The sequence below is a fragment of the Bos javanicus genome, chromosome 29 (assembly GCF_032452875.1).
Source record: "Bos javanicus breed banteng chromosome 29, ARS-OSU_banteng_1.0, whole genome shotgun sequence".
In the NCBI taxonomy this organism is placed as follows: domain Eukaryota; kingdom Metazoa; phylum Chordata; class Mammalia; order Artiodactyla; family Bovidae; genus Bos; species Bos javanicus.
In genome coordinates, this window is record NC_083896.1 from 15,613,686 (window position 1) to 15,639,848 (window position 26,163).

The following is a 26,163-nucleotide window of genomic DNA, read 5'->3' on the forward strand; positions in this document are numbered from 1 at the left end:
ACAGTCCAACTCTCACATCCATACATTGAGAGTAAATGATTTTAAAGTATGAAAAGTGCTTATATCACTTTGGCAACACATATACTAAAACTGAAAGGACACAGAGATTAGCATGGCACCTGCATAAGAACGACACAAAAATTAGTGAAGCGTTCCATATTTTTAATGAGCTTTCTTAGTGGCTCGGACAGTAAAGAGTCTGCCTGCAATGCAGGAGACCTGGGTTTGATCCCTGAGTCAGGAAGATCCCCTGCCGAAGGGAATGGCAACCCACTCCAATATCCTTGCCTGGAGAATTCCATGGACAGAAGAGCTCCAGTCCATGGGGTCACAAAGAGTCAGACACAACTAACACTTCACTTCCAAGTGCTTAGAGTTAAGCACATAATGACCACTCTTAAAACGTTTGTTTCATTTTTATATCTGTATCCTTCTTCAGGCTGAGTTTCATGAGTAATGAGGCCACATCTAATTCCTGGGCCTTCAGTTTCTAGCACAGGACTTGGTTGTGAGTTGAATAAACCAGTCAGATGGTTAAGGCTTTATACTGTTTCCTTTCTTACCAGACTCATTCCACTCAAAAGCATGATGGGAGAGTTCCTGAAGAGTTCAGGGACATGCCAGAAAAGCCAGAGGGGCTTGTATGCATCTCCTTTCAGGTATTAGAGAAGAGGTGTTTTTTGTTTGTTTTCCTTCTCTTTTTTTGTCTCTCTAACCTTATAGCTCAGTCAGTAAAGAATCTGCTTGCAGTGCAGGAGACCCAGGTTCGATCCCTGGGTCGGGAAGATCCCCTGGAGAAGGAAATGGCAACCCACTCCAGTATCCTTGCCTGGAAAAGCTCATGGACACAGGAGCCTGGTGCACTGCAGTCTATGGTGTTGCAAAGAGTCAGGCAAGACTGAGCAACTAACACTTACTTAACCACATCCAGAACATAAACCAAATCCAAAGAAAGAAATGGCAATAAAGATGGGAAGAAGTAGACGGAAAGAAGAAAGACAGGGAGAGGTGCCAAGGTAGAAAATATTTATTGCAGTCACTGTTGTCTGCCCTGCAGCAGGTAGTATCTTCTTTAATACAGAGAGGTTTTCTTTTCCCCACTCCTCCTTCAAGTGTTTATTTCATTTGAAGTACTCAGTTTAGTGCTTTGAGTAATGAAGGCAGTCACATTCCTGTTAGCGCTTGGAAACCAAGTGCACATTCGTATACACACACACACACACACACATTTTGAAAGGAAAGGAAACTTTATTTGAACATTTTTACTTGTCAATAGAAGTGTTATGGAATAGTAGCTATCTTGATGTGGTCTTTCTATTCTTGGGAAGAACAGAATGAATGTGCTTAATAGGAAGTCGTTGCAACTCACATTCTGTCTCTGAGCCAAATCCCCTTTTCAACTTTCTAAAATTCTCCTTTTTTATAATTTTTAATTAATGGACTAAGCAACTATATGTATGATTCCTAACTGGTTCTTATGATTGAATGAATGAATGAGTGAATTTTACCAGTGCAAGAAATACACTCAAGTGAAATTTCTAGAGCAAGAAGGCCAGGGAATTAATGAACTCTGCCTTCTTACATCAGATAAAAAAGGAGCTTTGTTTCAATTTTATCACAACCAAGAGTTAAATCATATGATGTATTAAAGAAGGCAGTTAAATCCTACCACTGAATCCTATATCATGTACCTCAATGGCACACTTCACAAAGAAAACTCTCCAATCATTCTTTCTGGGTGAACATTTGCTAGGGAAAATCTATAACAAGGTCTGATTATTGGAAGCTTAAAGTTTCTTCCCTGGCATACATTTTAAAAATAATGAAGACTCGAAGCCACTTTGACAATAGTTCTGATTTGACCCAAGTGATTAAAAGGGTCAACGGGAGTTCATTTTCTTTCCCCTGAGGAAAAGTTTAAGAAAAATAAGCCCTCTGTGACTATCTTAGAATGTCTCTGTGATTAGAAGACTCTCAATTCAGTAACAGCTGAGCAAAAGAGTTCTTTAGCGAAAGAACTGCCACTGCCAAACTCTGGAGCTTAATAATAATGCCTCCTTGATACTAAAATGCACCTCTCCGGTGTACTCTCTGATTGAAGGTCTTCTTGCTGTTTCTTTAACTGATGTAGACCCATAATACATAATCATATGATGCGTTCTATTTTTTTGGATATCGAAATGTGACCAATCGATTTCACATCAGACCTGAAAAGATTGCCACTTGTACAATTTTGTTTTGGTAAATGAATGCCTATGTGTCTGTGTGAGCACACGGTAACCAGTGTGCATGCCCTACTTAGGAGAAAAGAAGTGACCTTTATTTCAGTATTCTGAAGTGTCAGTATAGGTTGTTCTGGGCTTCCTGGGGGGCACTGGTGGTAAAGAACCCACCTGCCAATGCAGGAGGTAGACGAGATGCAGGTTCGATCTCTGACTTGGAAAGATACCCTGGAGGAGAGCATGGCAAACCACTCCAGTATTCTTGCCTGAAGAATCCCATGGACAGAGGAGCCTGGCAGGCTACTGTCCGTAGGGTTGCAAAAGGGTGGAACATGACTGAAGTGACTCAGCACACACACACACGCAGGCACAGATGTTGTTCTGGAAGAGTATAACCTTAAATGGCTACCAGCTGTGTATTTCTAGTCATCTGAGATCAGGTGGGAAGCCTTTTCTTCCATGTATATTTTATTGGCCTAAGTTATATCTTTTTTTACATAGCACACACACGTTTTTAGAGTACACACTGTTTCATTTAGCTTAAGTTATCTTTATGGAAGGACAGTTTTCTTGATGATACTGAGAGTAGTTGGGAAAGCTTCCCATTGGTGAGCATGTTGGCTAGGGTTAGCCTCTAATAAAAGATGCACAAACAGCAACCTGGATTAAGTTTTGAACAAGGGGTTTACAGCCAGAGTGCCTGAAGTAAGTGATGATTCTGCTACATGTGATTCTGCTATGTGGTCTTGGCTGAACTCCGTTACTACTTGAGCTTTTGATTTTCTCATATGTTTAGTGAGGTGAGTGCTAGTACACAGCTCAGATACTCATATATGGAAGGTGGTGTTTGTTAGTATTGCTATTTTGCTATTTGATTCTTCTACTTGCTTGGCCTCGTGCCTATTTCTAACCCCATCTACTATGTCAAGTATTCTATTCCTGCCCACAAAGATGAGCAGATCAATCCCAACTTATAAATATGCTATTTATTTAAAGCCCAATTGATGAGTCAGCTGCCAGAACATTGATATGATTTTCCTCCTTATGTTAATAGCAGCCAACTCACTTTAAATACCTTATCTTTGCCAGAACTTGTGTGAATACCTTTCATGTACTAAGCCATTAATCTCTATGGAAGTTCCACAAAAGTTTCCAAAAGGAACAGCTGAGAGTCAGCATGGTTATTTTCCAAGGTCACACAAGTCAGTTTATGACAGCACCATGCCCAACACCAATTTTTGTCATTCAAAACTCCTATCCTTTTTTATTGTACCACTCTGCCCTTCGACAGTAAGAAAAGGAAAAGAAAGGGCCAGGTACATGAAGTCTGAGACATGGTACTCTTGCAAAAGCCCACCAATCAGAATGTAGCTCCTATCTAAACTGGTGTCTCTCTGTGTTAGTGTATCTCTTACAACGCCTTCAGTTTTAAGTAACAGGAAAACCTGACTTAAACAAGCTTAGAAGATAAGAAAATTAATCACCTCAACTGCAGAACTGCAAGGCCAGGGATAGAAGGAGTGCTAATCTTAACACAATGCATAGTGCAACAATTCTTTTAAGGTCCAAGGTTCTTTCCACCTCTCCTTTCTCCCTGTCTATTATGAGTTTCATGTTCCCTATACTAAGATGACTGATGCATGTCCAAATGTAACATATGGATGCCTCTTTCTGTATCTCTGTCTAAGGAACATTGACTCCTTTTCCACAAGCTCTGCTGCTGCTGCTAAGTCACTTCAGTCATGTCTGACTCTGTGCGACACCAGAGACGACGGCCCACCAGGCTCTCCCGTCCCTGGGATTCTCCAGGCAAGAACACTGGAGTGGGTTGCCATTTCCTTCTCCACAAGCTCTAGTAGAATTTATAAAATATCTTATACCGGGATTGGGATATATGCCAGTTTCTAAACAATCACTGGCAATAAGATTGGACACTACAGTGACAATTAGTCAAAATGTTTGGAGTGGAATGGATGCTGGGAAGAATGCCTAATAAAACTCAAGTGTGTGTGTGTGTGTGTGTGTGTGTGTGTGCACGTGCGTATGTCGGTGTGTTTCTGTATACATAGAGCCAAACAGGGCAATTTTATAGTATATTTCTGTACACGATGGGTAGCATCTCAACAATATCTCTGCAGATGTGGGAACTTCCTATTCTTCCTTGTGGTATCCACTCTTACTTGGAAATAGAAGATAAATGACTAGCTCTTACAGAATTAAGAATATTTCTTCCTGCTCTTTAAGTGTAATATTAGAGTCCATTAGGATAGAAGTCAGCAGTCTCTAAAGCCAGGAATCCCTTGACTTTAGCCTAATTTCTTGGCACTTTCTGATGTGTAATTAAACTAGAGTGGTGATCAAATAATTAGATAAACTCATTTGGGTAAATCACTTGGACAGGATGCATGCACAGCCTTCACAGTTAGACAAGACAAGGACTGCTACTGCTGATTCTAAGTTGCTTCACTCATGTCTGACTCTTTGCAACCCCATGAACTATAGCCCACCAGGCTCCTCTGCCCATGAGATTCTGCAGCCAAGAATCCTAGCGTGGGTTGCCATTTTCTCCTCCAGGGGATCTTCCCAACCCAGGGATTGAACCCGCATCTCCTGTGGCCCCTGCACTGCAGATGGGTTTATATCCCTGAATCACTGGGGAAGCCCAACGCCAAAGTTTTATTTAGAAGGGAGTCATTAATAATGCATTTTAAGAACTATTATTGTTTTTCAGTCACTAAGTCATGTCCAAACTTTTAGCAACCCCATGGACTACTGCAGGATGCAAGGCTCCTCTGTCTTCCACAATCTCCCAGAGTTTGCTTAAATTCATGTCCGCTGAGTTGGTGGTGCTATTTAATCATCTCTTCCTCTGCTGCCCACTTCTCTTTTTGCCTTCAATCTTTCCCAGCATCAAGGTCTTTTTCAATGAGTTACTCTTTACATCAGGTGGCCAAAGTATTGGAACTTCAGCTTCAGTCCTTCCAATGAATATTTAGGGTTGATTTCCTTTAGGATTGACTGGTTTGATCTCCTTGCTGTCCAAGGGACTCTAAAGAGTCTTCTTCAGTACCATGATTCAAAAGCAGCAATTCTTTGGTGTTCAGCTGTCTTCACAGTCCAACTCTCACATCTGTACATGCCTACTGGAAAAACCATAACTTTAACTATTTGTACCTTTGTCAGCAAAGTGATGTCTCTGCTTTTTAATATGTTGTCTGGATTTGTCATAGCTTTTCTTCCATGGAGCAAGTGTCTTTTAATTTCATGGCTACAGTCACCATCTGCAGTGATTTTGGAGCCTAGGAAAATAAAATCTGTCAGTGCTTCCAACTTATCCCGTTCTGTTTGACAAAAAGTGATACAGAGCTGATTTGTGTTGCATGAAAATTTCACTGCACTCATATGTGTCTCAGTCAATATCTTCATTTCTTTTGTATAAATATTTAGGATTGCCACTTCAGAAGCACAGGACTAAGTATATTTTTCATACCGATATAACTTTCACACTTTTATTAGCAAACTAGAAGAAATGGTTTCTGAGTGTTTGGTGTTGCTTTACTTAAAAAAATGTTTACCATTCTAACAGATAGGTAGTGGTATCTTTTGGTTTTCATTTACATTCCCTAAAAATTAGTGATGTTTCATATTTCTTCCTGTGCTTATTGACCATTTATATGACTTATTGATTTGTACCAATGTTTTGTCCATTTTAATTGGATTGTTTGACTTTTTTATAACTTAGTTGTAGGAGTTCTTTACATATGATACATACAAGTCCTTTATAAAATGCATTTTGTGAATAGTTTCTCAGTTTATGAGTTACCTACTTTACAGTGCCTTATGATAAAAGTGTTAATTTTGATAAAGTCTAATATATACATTTATTTTTAATGATTAGTGTTTAATGTTTTCATCTAAAATATTTGCATATCCCTGGGTTGCAGAGATATTCTCTTATGCATTTTTCTAGAATTTAAGCTTTTATGTTTAAGCATGTGATTAATCTCAGAATATTTTTGTGGGTGCTGAAAAGTAAATGTCAAAATTACCTTTGTCCATCTTCTGTGGATGCCCATTTTAAGCACTAGTGCCATTTATGCAAAAGATTTTCCTTTACCTCATTGATCGCTTTGATGACCTTGTAGGAAATGAATTATCTGTAAAAGTGTTGCTTATCTATAATCTTTAGTTCTGTTGATTGATTTGATTCTTTCTGCCAGTCTCTCAAGTACCTTGATCAATATAATGCTTGGAAATTAGCATTATTAGTTTAACAAAGAATTAATTTAATTATTTTTTAACATTAAAAAATATATAATTAAAAAAAATTTTAGATCCTTTGCCTATAAATGTTAAATCCTTTGCCTATAAATTTTAGAATCTATTGTTGATCATTATAAGAGTTCCTGCTGACATTTTGATTGATATTACATAAATAGAAACACAGCTATAGATACAGCTCAAATTAGAAATAAGTGGCATCATCATTATGCAATCTTAATAAGGTAGTTTATAAGCATGATATACTTGTGATATATTTCTATCTTTTAACATTTATCTGAACAGAATATGGTAGGCATGTTGTACAGTTTTCATATATTTTGGTAAATTTATTTCTAAGTAGTTTTTGATTGATAATGCTATTTTAAAATAATAATTATTTTCAATTTTGCTCTTAGTCACTTATAGGTATTCAGCTGATCTTTGTAAATTAGCCTGTTATTCTATGATATTGCTAAATTTACATACTACTCCTCAAATGAGTATTTTTGGTAGATTTCTTATCAATTTCTATTTGTCTAGTCATATCATCTGCAGATATTTAAATTTCTCATGCCTTTATTTTTCTTACTGTATTGTACTGGCTTGGAACCTATTAATTTAAATAGAAATGAGGATAAGAAATCATAAGAGAAAGCATTCATACTGTCACTATTACATATAGTGTTATTATAAGATTATTAAAAATGTCTATTATCAGATTAAGAAATTGTATTTCAATTTCTAGTTTACCAAGAGTTTTAAAAGGAATAAAAGTTGAATTTTGACAGCTCCTTTTCTGTCCACACCTCTTCTCTTTCCTTCTGGGACTCCATGTATGAGTTTAGTCAGTATTGCCCCACAATTGACCTGTCCTCTGTTAACTTTATTTTAGTGATTTTTGTTTCTAATTTTGTGCTTCAGGGTAGAATATGTCTATTGCTATGTCACTGGGTTTTTCTGCATTAATAGATTGGAAGTTTATGCCATCTAGCCATCCAATGAATTTTTCATTTGAGATATTGCTTTTTTGGAAATTTTGAGTCCTTGTTTAATATCTTGCCTTTCTCTCAGCATGCTCTAGCTTTCCTCTATCTTCTTGGATATTTGTACTTAAAATAGCTATTTTATTATCCTTGTCTACTAATTCCATGATCTGGATTTAATATGTTAATATTTTTTTCGAAGATTTTTTTCACCTATGTTTATGAAGAGTGTCATTCTTTGGACATAGATAGGTACATCTATGTACCTGTCTGTCTTTGAATGTTGATATCAGTGTAGTACTGATCAGGAATAGCGTTGGCAAACTATTCCTTTATTTTCTGGAACATTTGAGTAAACTTGTTGATATTTTTCTTCCTTAAATATATGATAAAATTCACCTTTGAAATTACTTGCAGTTTTCTTTTTGGAGAATAGTTTAATTATAAATTGATTTATTTTAACTTAAAACCATGCTGCTTTGGTTTACTGTTTCTTTATATGTCAATTTTGGCAAGTTGTATCTTTCAAGAAAACTTTATTTCTTTTAAGATTTTTTAAAAATTATTGGCATAAATTTGATTTAAAAAAAAAACCTTGATATCTCTTCAATATCCCTGTAAGTCCAGCAGCGATATCTTTTTTTCATTCTTGGTATCGGTTATTTGTGTTTTCTCTGTGTTGGCCACTTTACTTATTATTATTCTTTCAATTTATAGATTTTTCCAGATATATTTGCTTTACTATTGGGTTTCCATGTTCTACTTATTGATTTCTGGGTATTGATTTTACTTCTGTATCCTTATTTTGGGTTTAAATTGATCTATTCTTCTATATTTTCCAATGAAGTTTATTTCTTTGATTTGACACATTTCTGTGATTTTAGTAGAAGCAACGTTTCAAGTAAACCTTGCTTTAATTGAATGCCACAAATTTGGATAAGTTATATTTCATTTCCATTACATTCAGAATATTTTCTATTTCCATTGTGATTTCTTCCTTGAACCATAGGATATTTAGAAATACGTTGCATTATTTGTTAATAATAGTAGTTTTACAAAATGTCTTTTGGTCTTGATTTTTTTATTTAATTTTGTTGTGATCAGAGAGCATACTCTATGTCAACTCAGTCCTTTAAGTAAGCTGTTCATTAGCATATGACCTCTTGTTTAATGATTCATGTGTTCTTGGAAAAAAGAACAGCACGTATTTGCTACTATTGAGTAAAATGTTCTATAAAAATAAGCATCACCAAATACTGTTCAATGATGGTGTTTTGGTTCAAATTTTCTCTATATTTACTGAAATTTGGAGGCTACTAGTTATATCAATTACTAAAAGAGAGTTTTTTAAAGTTCCCAGGTATAATTATGTGTCTCTATGCACTTTTTTCAGATTTTGCCCCTGCTTCATGGCTTTTTAAGATCTATTTTAAGGTACTTACACATTTTTGCATGTACCTTGATGAATTGATCTTTTTATCATTGAAGTGAATTTTTCTTAATACTGATACTATTTCTCTGTCAAGACTAGACACAGAAATTACTCAAGGACCTTTTGAAAAATACTAATGCAGAGTCCCAGGTCATTTTCCCTAGATAATTTCTGTGATTTTTGAAATCCCACAGTTCTTATCTATTTGGGATCATTGTAAAAAAGAAAAAAAAAAAAGAACTGTGTCACTATACAATCCAGTTCTTACTTTAGCAAGTTGGGAGGAGAGTTTATGGGTGAAGGTAGAAAGACCAGTTAGTATTCATTGCAGTAGTATGCGATAAGCAATAAGAACTTGTATTAAAGAAGTAGACATGAATAGATATTAGGGATATTTAATAGGTCACCATATTTGTTTATAGATTACACATGATGGAGAAGAGAATGGGAGGTATCTAACATGGCTGCTAGTTTTCTAACTTTAGAATGTGGTTGATAAAAATATCATTAGAGAAGAAGGTAAGTATGTAAGTGGAACAATGACTTCACTCAAACATGTGTTTTATGTTGTAATGTCCTGAGAAACTATGATAAAGACCTGAATTGAGACCTGAATTAAGGCCATAAAAACAGAAACTGGAAAAGGATAATAAACACAGTGCATCCCTACAATATTTGTGTCCTATTTGGTATACATAGGAGAGAGATTTCAGGCATTACTAAGAAGTTTCTGGATTGGATAGAAATGCAGTAAATATGATTGAGAACTTTCATCAGTGTGCAAAATTTAAGATGGAGAGGAGAGAGAAGGGTGAGTGATGAATTCTAAATTTCCCATAATGACTTTGAGGACATACAGGTAGAAAGTCTACTTAGTGGTCAAAGGTGTAGGCATTGTGTTGAAAAAGGGGTATAGTTTAGAAATTAAGATTGGAAATTAAAGCTACAGTAAATGAGATATCCCCAAAGAGGCAGTACATTGAGAAGAAAAGGAAAAATTAGGGAGGCCAAAAAGAGGAAACAAAAGCTTATAGACTATTTTAAATGTGGTTTGCCATGTTCTTTTATTGACACAAAAAATGTAATATCTCAAACCATTTGTTGAATAAAATACCCAGGATAGAATTGTTAAGACTTTGCATGAAGAATATCTTTGAAAACATCTATTGTTTGTCATTACAGTAGGTTTTCTCCCTCTATGAGCATCATAAAATCAAAATCTACAAGTTTTCCGATAATATATCTGGTGAACATGAAACAGTCATTGTCTTTCTTAAATTATCATCTAAGTTTGAGAATATAGAGCATACAGGTGCTTGTCTAATTCAGCCAATACTTTCCACATTACAGAAAAAAAAAAAGAGAGAGAGAGAGTTAATGATTAGTCCAAACGGTGAACAGATTGCAATACAAAAAAAAAAAAAATTGGAAAAAAATCTAAACAGTGTGCGTATTGTATGTGATTAGCTCTTTTTCCAGTGTTGCCATTCTGTGTCATTGCAGCTGATGTAATTGCATCCTGCGAATACGTTACAACATGTGTTTTGCCCAGATGAAGAGTAATCACAACAAGTAATTTGAACTTGTCATTTGGTATCATTACTATAAATGGCAAGAGAATATTTCGTTAAATCTCTATGACTTGGATATGCATTTTTGTAACCATTCCAGAAAGTTACTAGAGACGGCAGATGCCTGACAGAAATCTTTCTGATAGACTGTTTTTGTGGTTTAAAAAAAATATCCGTAATGAACTTTTTGCCCTACCGCTCTCCGGTGGACTTGTACTTTAAATGCAGAATCATCAGGAAGCATGTCCCCCACTGCCCTACACACATATGCAGGCGCACACACCCCATAGGTAAATGATAATCAGAGCATAATGAGTTCTGTACTTCTTTTGTATTGAGGTGACATTAAGTCACCAGGTCTCCTTTGCCATGAGCTTGCAGTTTTTCAAACACTCTTTTATATCTGCCTTGCCTCTCTGTCCTTGGTTCACTCCGTTTCCTGTGCTTGGAATGTTGCAATGTTTTTTATCCACTTTCCCTCCCTTGTTCCAAGCTCACTGTTTCAGTGTTGTTCGAGATTCTCTTGCAGTTTAATAGCCTTGGTCTGGTGTAGGTGCTCCTCATGGGTGCCTCTGATCTGATTACCATAGAACACTATGTGTGCAGGCATTTGACCTGCCTTTAGATTCTGTTATGTCAATTACCTTAGCAGTTTGACACATGACTATCATTTGCCTGGAATCAGGAACATTGTCTTACTCATTTTTGTTTAGCCCTGTATCTTACACTGTGCCTAGAACATGATAGGCATTCAACCCCACCCCCTACCTTCGCTCCTAACCCTGGCCCAATTTGTCCTTTTATTAACTTAAAAAGTCAGAACTCTCTCTTGGGTGGGAGTAGAGAGGAAATAAGTACGTGTTGAGCTCTATCCTAGACACTATAGGCGATTACTAATCCCGTGATGAGCCCTGTTGGAACTAAGGCAGAATAAAATAGCTGTTTCATCCAGGTAGAAAATGAATCATCTAGAAAGAGGAGAAAAATGGAGTGGTAAATTCTCATGAAGGTCTTCATAGGTGGCATATCATTTTGTCTGTGCTCTAAAAGTACATACAAGTTTGCTAGGTAGAGAAAGGGGTGGCAATGATTGGGTGAAGACAGGGAGGCAGGAGGACACAGTGGATTTGTGGGGGTGGGGGACAGCTGTCTCAGGAGGAAGATAAACAGGGCAGTTAGCCACAAATGTTAAATATCTTTATCAGAAAGAATCATCGAAATTGCTGTGTGTGGCCATCAGGAAAATATAAACTTAATGCATGTATTTATTAGGTTGGTGCATTATACTGAAGCTCATCAACCATCATTGTTAATCAAAATAGAGACCATTACAATCCAAACATCTTTGCCAATGAGAAATAAGTTCATTTATTCCTATAGCGTAAAAATCTATACTTTGGGATTTGACAAACTCCTGAAAAGGATTTTCTGCTTCTTGCTGGTTGTGTAAGTTTTTTCTTTGCAAAAAAAGTTGTCAAGATGCTTGAAGAATCTTGCCAGTTGGCTGGCAAGAGGTCAGCTGAATATGACAGAGGCGAAACTTCGTAGCCCAATTTGTTCAACTTTTGAAGCATTGGTTGTGCGATGTGCAGTCAGGCATTGCTGCAGAGAAGAATTTGGCTCTTTCTGTTAACCAATGCCAGCTGCAGGCATTGCAGTTTTCGGTGTATCTCACTGATTTACTGAGCCTACTTCTCAGATGTGATGGTTTCGCTGGGATTCAGAAAGCTGTAGTGTATCAGTCCAGTACCAGACCACCAAACGTCTACCATGACCACTTTTTGGTGGAAGTTTGGCTTTGGGAAGTGCTTTGGAGCATCTTCTCTGTTCAGCTACTGAGTTGGTCATTGCCAGTCATTGAATAAAATCCACTTTTCATCACACATCACAAACTGATCAAGAAATGGTTCATTTTGTTGCATAAAATATGAGAAGATGACACTTCAAAATGACAATGTTTTGATTTTCAGTCAGCTCATCAGGCACCCTGGGCTTCCCTGGTGGCTCAGCTAGTAAAGAATCTGCCTGCAATGTGGGAGACCTGGGTTCAATCCCTGGGTTGGGAAGATCCCCTGGAGAAGGGAATGGTGACCCACTCCAGTATTCTGCCCTGAAGTATTCCATGAATTGTATAGTCCGTGGGGTCACAGAATCGGACACAACTGAGCGATATTTGCTTTCATCAGGCACCCACTTACCAAGTTTTTTCTCCTTTCCAATTTGCTTCAAATGCCAAAGGACTATAGAATGGTCAATGCTGAGTTCTTTGGCAACTTCTCATGTAGTTTTAAGAGAATCAGCTTTGATGATCCTCTCAGTTAGTTAGTGTCAGCTTCCAATGGCTGGTCACTACACTCCTCATCATCAAGGCTCTTGCATCCTTTGCAAACTTCTTGAACCACCAATGCACTATACATTCTAGCAGTTCCTGGGCCAAATGAATTATTGAGGTTGCAATTTGTCTTAACTGCTTTAAGGCCCATTTTGAACGCCAATATGAAAATCACTCAAATTTGTTTTTTGTCTAACATCATTTCCCTAGTCTAAAATAAATATAAAATAAACAGCAAGTGGTAAGTATTAGCAAAAGGCAAACTGAGAAATGTGCATTAAAATGATGTGTAACACATAATTTAACCACATTTATTTAAGAATATATTCCAATATCAAAGAGCAAAGTTCACCAGTGCAAAACCACAATTCTACACCAACCTAATATAATTGGCATCTTCTGTGAACATGTACAGTTTACCAGATACATGGCAAAAATGCTAGTTGAACCAACCTGCAGCAATTTGAAGCTCTAACTGTATTCAGTTCAGTTCAGTTCAGTCACTCAGTCGTGTCCGACTCTTCACGACCCCATGAACTGCAGCACGCCAGGCCTCCCTGTCCATCACCAACTCCTGGAGTTTACTCAAACTCATGTCCTTCGAGTCGGTGATACCATCCAGCCATCTCATCCTCTGTCGTCCCCTTTGCCTCCTGCCCCCAATCTCTCCCAGTATCAGGGTCTTTTCCAATGAGTCAACTCTTCACATGAGGTGGCCAAAGTATTGGAGTTTCAGTTTCAGCATCAGTCCTTCCAAAGAAATCCCAGGACTGATCTCCTTTAGAATGGACTGGTTGGATCTCCTGGCAGTCCAAGGGACTCTCAAGAGTCTTCTCCAACACCACAGTTCAAAAGCATCAATTCTTCAGTGCTCAGCTTTCTTCACAGTCCAACTCTCACATCCATACATGACCACTGGAAAAACCATAGCCTTGACTAGACAGACCTTTGTTGGCAAAGTGGTATCTCTGATTTTTAATATGCTATCTAGGTTGGTCATAACTTTCCTTCGAAGAGGTAAGCATCTTTTAATTTCATGGCTGCGGTCACCATCTACAGTGATTTTTCGAGCCCTAAAAAATAAAGTCTGACACTGTTTCCACTGTTTCCCCATCTATTTCCATGAAGTGATGGGACCAGATGCCATGATCTTAGTTTTCTGAATGTGGAGCTTTAAGCCAACTTTTTCAGTCTCCTCTTTTACCTTCATCAAGAGGCTCTTTAGTTCTTCACTTTCTGCCATAAGGGTGGTGTCATCTGCATATCTGAGGTTATTGATATTTCTCCTGGCAATCTTGATCCCAGCTTGTGGTTCTTCCAGCCCAGTGTTTCTCATGATGTACTCTGCATATAAGTTAAATAAGCAGGGTGACAATATACAGCCTTGATGTACTCCTTTTCCTATTTGGAACCAGTCTGTTGTTCCAAGTCCAGTTCTAACTTGGAACTCTAACTATTGCTTCCTGACCTGCATATAGGTTTCTGAAGAGGCAGGTCAAGTGGTCTGGTATTCCCATCTCTTTCAGAATTTTCCACAGTTTATTGTGATCCACACAGTCAAAGGCTTTGGCATAGTCAATAAAGCAGAAATAGATGTTTTTCTGGAACTCTCTTGCTTTTTCGATGATCCAGCGGATGTTGGCAATTTGATCTCTGGTTCCTCTGCCTTTTCTAAAACCAGCTTGAATATCTGCAAGTTCACGGTTCACATATTGCTGAAGCCTGGCTTGGAGAATTTTGAGCATTGCTTGACTAGCGTGTGAGATGAGTGCAATTGTGTGGTAGTTTGAGCATTCTTTGGAATGCCTTTCTTTGGGATTGGAATGAAAACTGACTTTTTCCAGTCCTGTGGCCACTACTGAGTTTTCCAAATTTGCTGGCATATTGAGGGCAGCAGTTTCACAGCATCATCTTTCAGGATTTGAAATAGCTCAACTGGGATTCCATCACCTCCACTAGCTTTGTTTGTAGTGATGCTTTCTAAGGCCCACTAACTATATTAAGTGGTTGCTTTTCTATTAAAAACAAAATATGTAGATGTAAAACAATGTAAGAAATGTTAGAGAAAATATACACCCATCATTGGTATATTATGTGAACAATAAATACATGAAATTTGAGATTCCAGTATATTGTTCTTGTGGAGAAGGAAGTGGCACGCACTCAAGTATTCTTGCCTGGGAAATGCTATGGACAGTGGAGCCTGACAGTCTATAGTCCAAGGGTCACAGAGAGTCAGACATGACTAAGCAATGCAGCACAGGTTGTTCTTGTTAAGTTGAATATTTATCTGCTGTCCATTTCCTTTGTGTGCATCTTCCCTAACTTTCTATCATTGTGATCACTGGCTACATGTCTATTAGAAATGATGTCAAATTTGTAAGTAGTACATTTTTCTATGACAAACTAGGAAAAAAATCCTGACTACTGCCAATGCCTATTAATTGACAACAAGAATAGCATACTGGTATTTGTTCTAGTATCTAGTTGAAGCGTTATAGGAACACACCAATTGCCTGGGACTGTGATCTTAGCAAATGAATCAATCATAACAAAGCATTATATGAAGGGATATATATCAGCCCCTTTAACCAGTACCTATGATCACAATAAAGGTTTATTCAAGTCTTAATACCTGTGAATATGATCTTATTTGTGAATATGATCTCATTTGAAAATACCTGTGAGTATGATCTTATTTGAAAATAGGTCTTTGAAGACATAATCAAGTTAAGATGTGGCCCTAAATCCATTAACTGGCATCCTTATAAAAAGGCAACATAAAGGCACAGAGAGAAGAGGGTCATGTAGCAGAGATGGGAAGGACAAGTCAAGGAGTGCCAACCATGAGGAGGCAAAGAAAGACATCACCTTAGATCCTTCAGAGAAAGCATGGCCTTGCCAGATTCTTTATTTTGGACCTCTAGCTTCAGAACTGTGGGGAAAAAATGCGTTTCTGTTATTATATACCACTTAGTTTGCAGTGATTTGTTGTAGTAACCCTAGGAAAACAAAACAAGTGTTTTAACACAGCGTCTTCACATCACTGGAGAAGTGAGAGGTGAGAATCCATGAGCAGCATCTCTACTAGTTTCTTTCAGGAGAGATGAACAGAGAACTGATGTAACATGACAGTCAGGAGTATAGGCTTTGATGTCAGATAGTTGTTGCCAGTTCCAGCTCCAATCTGTTGTGTGACACTGGGTAAAATCTTTACTCTTCTCCCCTCCATTTTCCCAACATATAATGATAACAATAGGCCCCTTTCTAAGGCTCAGAGAAATGAAATAATATTACCAAATTAGTATGATACAGAATTAAGAGTTGAGTCTTGGTCCTTATGACTTTAAGGCTTCTGGTGTATTCCACAAGGAAACACATGTATGATACATTCCTGCTCAAAAGACGTGTGAAAATTCTTAAGGAAGGTAAATCATTTAATAGGGGAAAAGGGTAGAACTTTCTCAAAAGAGGTAAACTTTGAATAACTATTTAGAACCCAAGTAGAATTCTGATGAGTGAAAATGTCAGGGGCCAGATAGGCAGGTCACATCTCTGAAAAATGTCAGAGTGGGAGTCAAAACTATCAAAGATCCAAAGCCCCAGAGTGGGTGACTTGTTTTAGAAGAACAGGAAATAGACCCTTGGGATTAAAAGTGAGGTCAGAGAAGAAAGTCAAGCCAGTTTTGCAGAGTCTAACTACTTGCTGAGTCTTAGAATGTATTCTTGTTAATGAGACAGCATTGAAGCTTTTTAAGCAAAAAATATGGATTCTGTAAATATCACTAATAATACAAATTTAGCCAATTCAAAGTATAAAGAGTTTATAGGAATCCAATAATGTATAACGCAATATAACACAAATACATGTATATCACTGGTGTTCCATGGTGTTCCATGCATAGCTATATCATCATTTATAGTTATATTTGGATTTATCTGCAAGGATATGTACTGAAATTACAACAGTGATTACTTCAGGTAATAGACTATGGGTAATGTTTACTTTTACTTCCTACTATTTTCTTTGATGTTTCCATACTTTTCAGTAATGAATTACTCTTTATGGCAGTAATGTAGAAAGTCAAGTTAGGTGGGGTAAACACCAGAAAGGAGACCTTAGCAGTCATACAGGACAGAAAATATTAGACCTTATGCTTTGACTGAGCAGGAGACAAGCATGAAATATATTTCTCAGATAGGAATGACAGAATTTGGTGATGATTCATTGGAATGAGACATTAGAGAGAGCCGAAGATGACACAAAGAATTCTATCTAAGGGAATAGGAAGGATGGAGCTTCCATTAACTGAGGGAGTTATCCCAGGGGGGACCAGTTTTGAACAGGGGGTCAAAAGGGGTACAGATAATGAGCTTAGTTTTATACATGCAGAATTTGAGGTGACAGCTAGACCGCCATGATTTTGAGAAGTCACAAGGCCTGTCCCAGAGGACTGAAATGTTGAGATAGAAAGGAATAAAATACATGGTGAAATATTTCTGGAGGAGCTTGAAAATGCCAAATGAGGATGAGTATAATCGTCTTACTGGTAATAAAATCTCAGAAGCCTTCTCATGTAGGTAGATTCACATGAATCGTTTTACTAAGAGATATAAAGCAATGCACTCTTAGAAGATGGATATAATTCACAAATTATAGTTAATGTGCTGTGGGATTATTAGGCATTCAAATATAGCTAAAAATGTGGTAAACTCAACCACCTTATAATAAGAAGCTGACAAGCGACGCAGAAAATGCTTGAAAAAATACATCCCCGCCGCTTGTCACGGAGTCGTCCGGGATGAGGTGCATATATAAACATGTCACTCATGGTGTTTTCACTTCCTCCCACAAGACTGTCAGCAAAGTGGGGTAGGAAAACAAAATCACAGGCCTGGCTAACCGAATTAAGCAAATAATAGTCACAAAAAGTAACCTGCTGCTGCTGCTGCTGCTAAGTCGCTTCAGTCGTGTCCGACTCTCTGTGACCCCAGAGACAGAAGCCCACCAGGCTCCCCCGTCCCTGGGATTCTCCAGGCAAGAACACTGGAGTGGGTTGCCATTTCCTTCTCCAATGCATGAAAGTGCAAAGTGAAAGTGAAGTTGCTCAGTTGTGCCTGACTCTTAGCGACCCCATGGAGTACAGCCTACCAGGCTCCTCCATCCATGGGATTTTCCAGGCAAGAGTACTGGAGTGGGGTGCCATTGCCTTCTCCAAAAAAGTAACCTAATAGTAAATAAAAATAACAAAAAATAATGTCTCAACATTATGCTGCCTGTAGGGTTATGAAGGAAGGGTGCATGCCCGAGCTCCATGGCACGTCTAAAAGGGTGCAAAAAAGTACTGCCCATCCAAGTGGAAGCACCATCAGTGTCTAGTAATCGTTTTGCTAATTTTGGCAGCCTCTTGAACACAATATTTAAAGAGAAACAGACTACCAAATTAGCATCTCAGCATCAGAGACTCTTACTCTGCATTGTCTCTGTTACATTATTTTAATCTATAATTTTATTATCATTTGTATTGTATGATCTTCTCTGCCAGGTGCATGGCCAGAAACCATGATGCAGACAGATTAGAGTAAGATCCATGTGGCTTTCGTCAAATTGCTCACGTGTTTGAAGCACAAATTGATGAGGATAAAGAAAGTAGAAAGAAAGAAAAATGGCAGCTGGAAAATAGACAATGAGTAGAAACTGATTTCGTTGATGTAAGCCATTGGTGGAAAAACTGAAAAGCAATTTTGTTTGTAGCAGAGGTGTCAAATTACTCAAGAATTTCCAATAAATGGGAACCCTGAAAGTGGGAGTAGGGATAGTGGGAAGCATAGGCTCAGTTGAAATGAAAGCCTCTTTAAGTGGCTAGATCCCATGTCTTGTCCTTGGGGCCATGTAATTAAACAACACTGCTTTGTTCTTTTCCTTCCCGTCAAAACAGAAGGTTGATGATTTCTTTAGATTGGGTAAAATAAGTGTGTCTGTGCTTGGGGATGTTGATTCTACACTGAAAATAGTGAAAATTTGCCTAATAAAATTGAGCTAAAATCCAGCCCTCCTTCCTTGCTTGATTCTCAGAATCCAGATAGCTAGTTTGTACTTCAAGCTGGATCTTGGAATTTTTTTCTCAGGTGAAATGGTCTAGATCAAGAGAAACATCTGAAGATAGTAATGTTGGGTTACTAAACATATAGAAAGTATGTTCTCATGTGGAAGACAGACACAAACAGAAATGACCTAATTTGAGGAAAGGAGGAAAATGAAAAGTTTAAAACTTCTAATAATTACTATTTCTTATGAATTTAAGGCACAAAATAGGCTGCCTAAACATAGTAGCCTTAGCCCCAAATGGTTATTGAGTTTAAATGAGTAAATTTAAATAAAATTAAACATTCTGTGCCTATTGGTTACTATATGGAGTAACACATGTTACGGAACATTTCCATCACAGCACAAAGTTTTATGAGAAGTGCCGAAAAACAGTTAGGAACACGAAAAGCACTCTCAGAAATTAAAACAGTGAAAAACTCAATAAGGAGTGGGAAGATAAAGATAAGAACATTTCAGAGAAAAGAACAAAATTACAAAGGAGGAGGAAAAAATAAAATGTGCCCAGGAGGCCCAAAGCTGAATTAAAGCAGTATTTGTAAATGGAATCAGAAAGAGAGGGAAAACTATCTGAGATATATTTTTCCTGATGACAAGTCTCTGTTTATGGATCAACAAAATAGATGAATTTGACCTATATCAAGGAACACATTATAATGTTTCAGGTAACTGGAAAATGGAAAATTCTAAAATATTCCAAAGGCAGAGAGGGAAACAGATGGCATATACAAGTTCAGAAATCCAAACAATTTTGCGATGTCTCAACATGAGTCCTATAACTAGAAGAGAATAGGACAACACCAAGAATTGTCAGGGAAAATTATTACTAATTTATACTTCTACATATAGCCAAACGTATTAGTTTTGTGGGTAAAATAAGGTTTTCTTATACATGCTAGGACTAAAATATTTTACTTCCTTATAAATACTCTTTTCTAAGAAGCTTCTGGATATATTCCATAAAAATAAGGAGTAATTCAAGAGGGAGAAAAAAATGGGATTCTGGAATTGGACAATCCAATTCAAGGGAAGAAAGCAGGGACAGGTCAGGGGAAGAGAAAATAGCATGAAAGTGATGAGAAATTCCAGAATAAAGCTATCCACTAAAGACAGAGAGCAAAGGTGTGTTTGAGGAAGAAGCAGAGAGTCTTAGAGAGATGTCCTCAAGATATGAAACTAGATAATTCTGATATATTTGAAAATATTGAGGGGAAATATAGACAAATGGGAGAGTTTGAAATTGAATTAAAAAGTAGTGCCTAGAAAACTTAATAAATAGAAAGGCTTAGGTTTTACTAACTTAAGGAAAAACAACGAATTTGGTAAGAAAGAAAAAGTATAAAATTCTACAAGGCTAGGCGGTAAATTGATTTCCCACAGTCAAACAATCATGAAAACAACATTGAACTAACAATGTTGGGGATAAAAGCACATTGAGTGGATGTGAACCATGGGAATTGTGATTGTCTATGTTTAGGGGATTCTGGAATTTGTGTGAGAATTATATCCTCACCTTCCATAGTTGGAAGGAAATAGATAACACCATAAACTAAAAAAAACAATAAGTAACAATATAATAATGTAATTTAAAGATATGAAAATTAAAGTTATATTTGCTTCTATGGAATATGAAATGCAAGAAGGGGAGTTCAGAGTAAATCTCATAAAACAATTTGACTTTTTAGCTATGTGCATTTATTACTTTGATGACAATTTAAAATATTAAGAAAATAATTTAGCATGTTGCATGACCCATATCAACTCTCAGTATATTTCAGTTGAGTCTGAGTCAGGAATCTAACCAACCTTATATTTACTATTATTAAACTTTTTCTCCTATTGGACTATCCTCAAATATGCACAATCATAAGGGCTTATAAGTATTTATTGGGGCTTCCCTGGTAGCTCAGCTGATAAAAAATCCACCTGCAGTGCAAGGGACCCTGGTTTAATGCCTGGGTTGGCAAGATCCCCTAGAGGAGGGCATGGCAACCCATTCCAGTATTCTTGCCAGGAAACTCCCCACGGACAGAGGAGCCTGGCTGGCCACAGTCCATGGGGTGGCAGAGTCAGACATGACTCAGCAATTAATTTGTCCTAAATGCCTGAGTTTGCACACATCTTTATCCAATGCCCATCAATCTCTAGATGTTTTCCTTCTTATTATCAACTTTTTTCCTATTCTCTGCCCATCCTTATTTTTCTTTCACTTTCTTTTACTCTTTCTTCCCCTCCCTCTTTCCTTTCTGTCTCTGGCCTGTCTTTAATACATTAATCAAGACTTTTTAAAGCATCTCTTGAGAATTAGAAGCCGTTACATTACTGGACCACATTCCCACATGGCAACAATCAGCAAAAGATGAGTAGTGGCTTTCCCCTTTAAACAAACCATTTGCTCTTTAATTAGCCACAGTCTTACAGCTCCCTTTTATCTTTCCTTGAACCCCACTTTATGAAATTGCATTACTCATCTGACATTGACACATGGGTGGGGCATTGTCTTTTCAACTCTCTCTTAACAACTGAGGAGCCATTCTTACCCTGATAATATTTGCTATAGGTTATATTCCAGAGCCTATTTGCATTCTAGTGCAAATGTCAGTTTGATAGTTGGCAATGTGTGGGATTTGCAGAAGAGACTGTGACTGGAGACTTAAATGTGAGGGCAGTCATCTCAGGGTGATACATTTGCCACCTGGAGACTCGATAGGATTTCTAGGAGCAAGTGTGTCTAGAGGTGCGGAGTATTGGCAGGTGCAGGGAGATTGTGTTATCAGGGACTTTCAGCTTGGGTTTATAGAGGATCTACTAGGTGGCAGCTCATCATCTGTATGGATGATATGTAAACGAACAATTACAACACAGTAGAAATGCCATTTTTAAAAACGTTGAGAGAAAGAAAGCACCAAGTGTAGAGCAGGACTAACTGCTCCTTGGCAGGAATGAAAGAAAAGTCAAAGGGGCAACATGTAAAGGGGATCTTACTGAAGAATTTAATAGGTGGGCTAAGAAAGGCTTCAGGCTGAAAATACAGTTTTAGAGATTTAGTTCCCTCATTCATTTATCATTTTCAATTTATTTTATTGAAGTTGATTTGCAATGTTGTATTAACTATCTATATATTATATATATATATATATATGTATATATGCACAATCTCTTTCATATTTTTCCATTATGGTTTATCAAGGACATTGACTATGGTTCCCTGCGCTATAGAGTAGGACCTCGTTGTTTATCCGTGATATGTGTAATAGTTTGCATCTGCTAATGCCAGGCTCTCAATCCACGTCTCTCTCAATCCCCACCTTGGTAACAGTAAATCTCCTCTCTATGTCTGTGAGTCTGTTTCTGTTTCCTAGAGAAGCTCATTTGCGTCATATTTTAGATTCCACATATAAGTGATATCATGTGGTGTTTGTCTTTTTCGGATTTGCTTCTCTTAGTATGCCAGTCACTAGGTCCATTCATGTTGTTGCAGGCGGCATTATTTCATTCCTTTTTATGGCTGAACAGTATTCCATTGAATATATATGCCACCTTTTCATTATCCATTCAACTGGCAATGGACATTGAGGTTTTCCTGTCTTGACTATTATGAATAGGGCTGCTATGAATACAGGGGTACAAGTATCCTTTTGTATTATAGTTTTATCCCATACACACCTAGGAGTGGGATTGCTGGATCATATGGCAACTCTATTTTTAGCTTTTTGAAGAACCACCACATTGTTTTACATAATGGCTGCACCAGTTTACTTTCCCACCAATCATATAGAAGGGTTCCCTTCTTCTTCATTGATTGAATCATTTATTCAATCATTCTATTCAGTCAGTGTTTACATAGGACATACAGAGCTAAAATACAAAACCTGCTCTCCAAGAGCTTGCCGTCTAGTGAAAGAGAGAGAGAGAAACATATAATACACTAAAAGTTGGTAGGTGATAAAATAGCAATAACTTAAAAATAACCAGGATGTCTGATTCTATAGGGAAGTCATCAGGACTGGAGTAGTTGTTGAATTCCAGAGAAAACATGATTTTTTCTGAGAAAGCATGACATCATGATTGTACTACTAAGACAACCTATAATGGTTGCATAAGGAAGTGGATCAATCCAATGAGCTACAAATTCAAGATATAAGGAGTAGAAGGAAAAAAAAAAAAAAACAAATCTAAGCATAGTGAGAACTATTAAATCAAGTAAGAGATTGGTTCTTCACTAAAAAAATTTTTTAAAAATCATTGTTTGGTGATGTTGATAATACAGGGAATATTTAATGGACTTTAATAAATTTCATATGTTTCAGATTGTTTGACAGGGATTTAAAATGAAAAGAGACTGATCTATATCAATATTTCTGAGAATATACAGTAGAGAATATTGATTTCTTGAAATGCATTTCAAATATAAACTTTCCCTTAGTCAGATTTTGTTTGTGCTATTTGTGGTTATTATGTCTTATATGCCTTAATTTAATAGTGGAGGACAGGCAAGCCTGGTATGCTGCAGTCCATGGGGTTGCAAAGGGTCAGACATGACTTAGCAACTGAAAACAACAACATGTCTCAATTTCTAGTGTCTTTATTTTATTTTTTTTTTAATTACCCTAGGTTCTCAATAAAGGCAGAACTGTAAGGCAAGCAAATTCTGAGAGACATTATAGTATTTAATTTTTTTTGTTGATATTCATTTTTTTAAACAGATTATTTAATTTATTTATTTACCTTACAATATTGTATTGGTTTTGCCATACTTTTTTTTTAATTTTATTTTATTTTTAAACTTTACAATATTGTATTAGTTTTGCCAAATATCGAAATGAATCTGCCACAGGTATACCTGTGTTCCCCATCCTGAACCCTCCTCCCTCCTCCCTCCCCATACCATCCCTCTGGGTCGTCCCAGTGCACCAGCCCCAAGCATCCAGTACTGTGCATCGAACCTGGACTGGTGACTCATTTCATACATGATATTATACATGTTTCAATGCCATTCTCCCAAATCTCCCCACCCTCTCCCTCTCCCACAGAGTCCATAAGACTGATCTATACATCAGTGTCTCTTTTGCTGTCTCATACACAGGGTTATTGTTACCATCTTTCTAAATTCCATATATATGCATTAGTATACTGTATTGGTGTTTTTCTTTCTGGCTTACTTCACTCTGTATAATAGGCTCCAGTTTCATCCATCTCATTAGAACTGATTCACATGTATTCTTTTTAATGGCTGAGTAATACTCCATTGTGTATATGTACCACTGCTTTCTTATCCATTCATCTGCTGATACTACGGAAAAGACCTGGATTTCCCTGGTGGCTCAGACAGTGAAGAATCTGCCTGCAATATGGGAGACTGAGGTTTGATTCCTGGGTGAGGAAGATCCCCTGGAGAAGGGAATGGCAACCCACTCTGGTATTCTTGCCTGGAAAATTCCATGGACAGAGGAGCCTGGCGGACTAAAGTCCATTGGGTTGCAAAGAGTCGGATATGACAGTAACTAACACACACGGAAAAGACCTCCTTAATCCACTTAGAACCATTTCAAAGATTAAGAAGGTACTGTGCGGTCAACATATAGAAATATTTTTTTAGTCATGATTGTGTTAAAGCACATAATCATGCAATTTTCTTTAAGCTAAAACCTACAATCTTTGCTTCAGTATCACAACATAAAAACCTCAGGTTTCAGTTTTACCGGTCCTTTAACTCTCAGGCAACATAAGATGTGGAAAGAGCAAGGGACTGAGAGTCAAGCAGAATTGTATCCAAATTCTGGTATCCCCATTTAACAGGTAAAATATAAGTCCCTTTTTTCTTTAGACCTTAGTTTCCTCATTTGTGAAAAAGAGTGGGTTCTTATGAGGCTCAAAAGAAATGAGGGAAAAGCCCATCGCTTCAGCTCCCTTTTCTTTCACTCCCTGGCTTGTTCCTGTCCCTGGGTTAGTAGTGAAGGGCTCTAGATGCTTCCACCACACTGCTTCATGGTTCTGTACCTTGGCTTGAGCAGTTTCCCTATCTGGAGGCCCTTCTTTTTGAACAGATTATTTCCTATTCGTGGCTCAGATGGTGAAGACTCTGCCTGCAATGTGGGAGACCTGGGTTTGATTCCTGGGTTGGGAAAATCCCCTGGAGAAGGGAATGGCAACCTACTCCAGTATTCTCATCTGGAGAATTCCATGGACAGAGGAGCCTGGTGGGCTGCAGTCAGTTGTGGGGTCACAAAGAGTCGGACACGACTGAGTGACTATCACTTGTCGCCTCATTAACATTTGTTTAGCTGTAACTCATTCTCAAATCTTTCTTCTTTGTGTTCTGTCTGCAGCCCATGCTTACTTTAAAGTTACTAGTTTATAGTTTGATATCATACCACTTGGGCTTCCCAGGTGACACAGTAGTAAAGAATCAGCCTACCAGTGCAGGAGACACAAGAGATGCGGGTTTGATCCCTGGGCAAGAGATGCAGACTTGATCCTTGGGTCAGGAAATCCCCTGGAGTAGAAAAGGGCACCCTACTCCAGTATTCTTGCCTGGAAAATTCCCTGGACAGAGGAGCCTGGCAGGTTGCTGTCCATGGGGTCACAAAGAGTCAGACCTGACTGAGCACATGCACACACACACACACACACACACATCCCACCACTTAACTCATCTTTTCTGGGAGCCAGGAACTATGTTTTATTCTTCCTTTTCATATAGTCAGTGTTCATGTGCCTGATACAAGCCGATGTCAGTGGCCTCATAATAAAATCCGCACAAATGAGTGAATTATAAGAACTCTCTGCCTTGCTTTTGGTATTATCTGTCCCACCTGGTACACACACACAAACACGCACACACACATACACCATGCACACCGCACAGGCCCAGCATGATGCTTTTTCAATAAAAATAAACTCAATTAATACTGAGATACACAGCAATGATATGGACTGGTGAATGCCATATCAATTAATACCATGGCTCTCTTATTAGCTGCCTCATAACAAGCCCCCTTGTGAGCATTCAATTTAGATTTTAAAAGACCAAGGAGGAAAGCTATTGCATGCTAATTAGCTTTAACTTCCACCTTTACATGGTTTGTTAGAGATGACAGGATAACTGCCGGAGCAAGCAGAAGAGCTTCGTGAGATGAAGGGGGCTAGAAGCCCCAGGGTCCCTCCTTCCATCCTTTCTAGTCCAACAGGTTCCAACCATTCCACTTTCTATGTCTCCAACGTCCCAGGGTCAGAATGGCCTCACTGTTAAGG

At 37.8% G+C, this 26,163-nt stretch overlaps 1 long non-coding RNA gene and 1 other non-coding gene across 2 annotated transcripts in view; both read left to right on the forward strand.

Annotated features, from left to right (window-relative positions):
• Window positions 1–26,163, forward strand: part of LOC133241074 (uncharacterized) — a 1,297,712-nt gene that overhangs the window by 910,118 nt on the left and 361,431 nt on the right. The window lies entirely within an intron of this gene.
• On the forward strand, window positions 56–164 carry LOC133241887 (U6 spliceosomal RNA). The gene has a single exon (XR_009734698.1). It is a non-coding gene; the product is annotated as a U6 spliceosomal RNA (small nuclear RNA).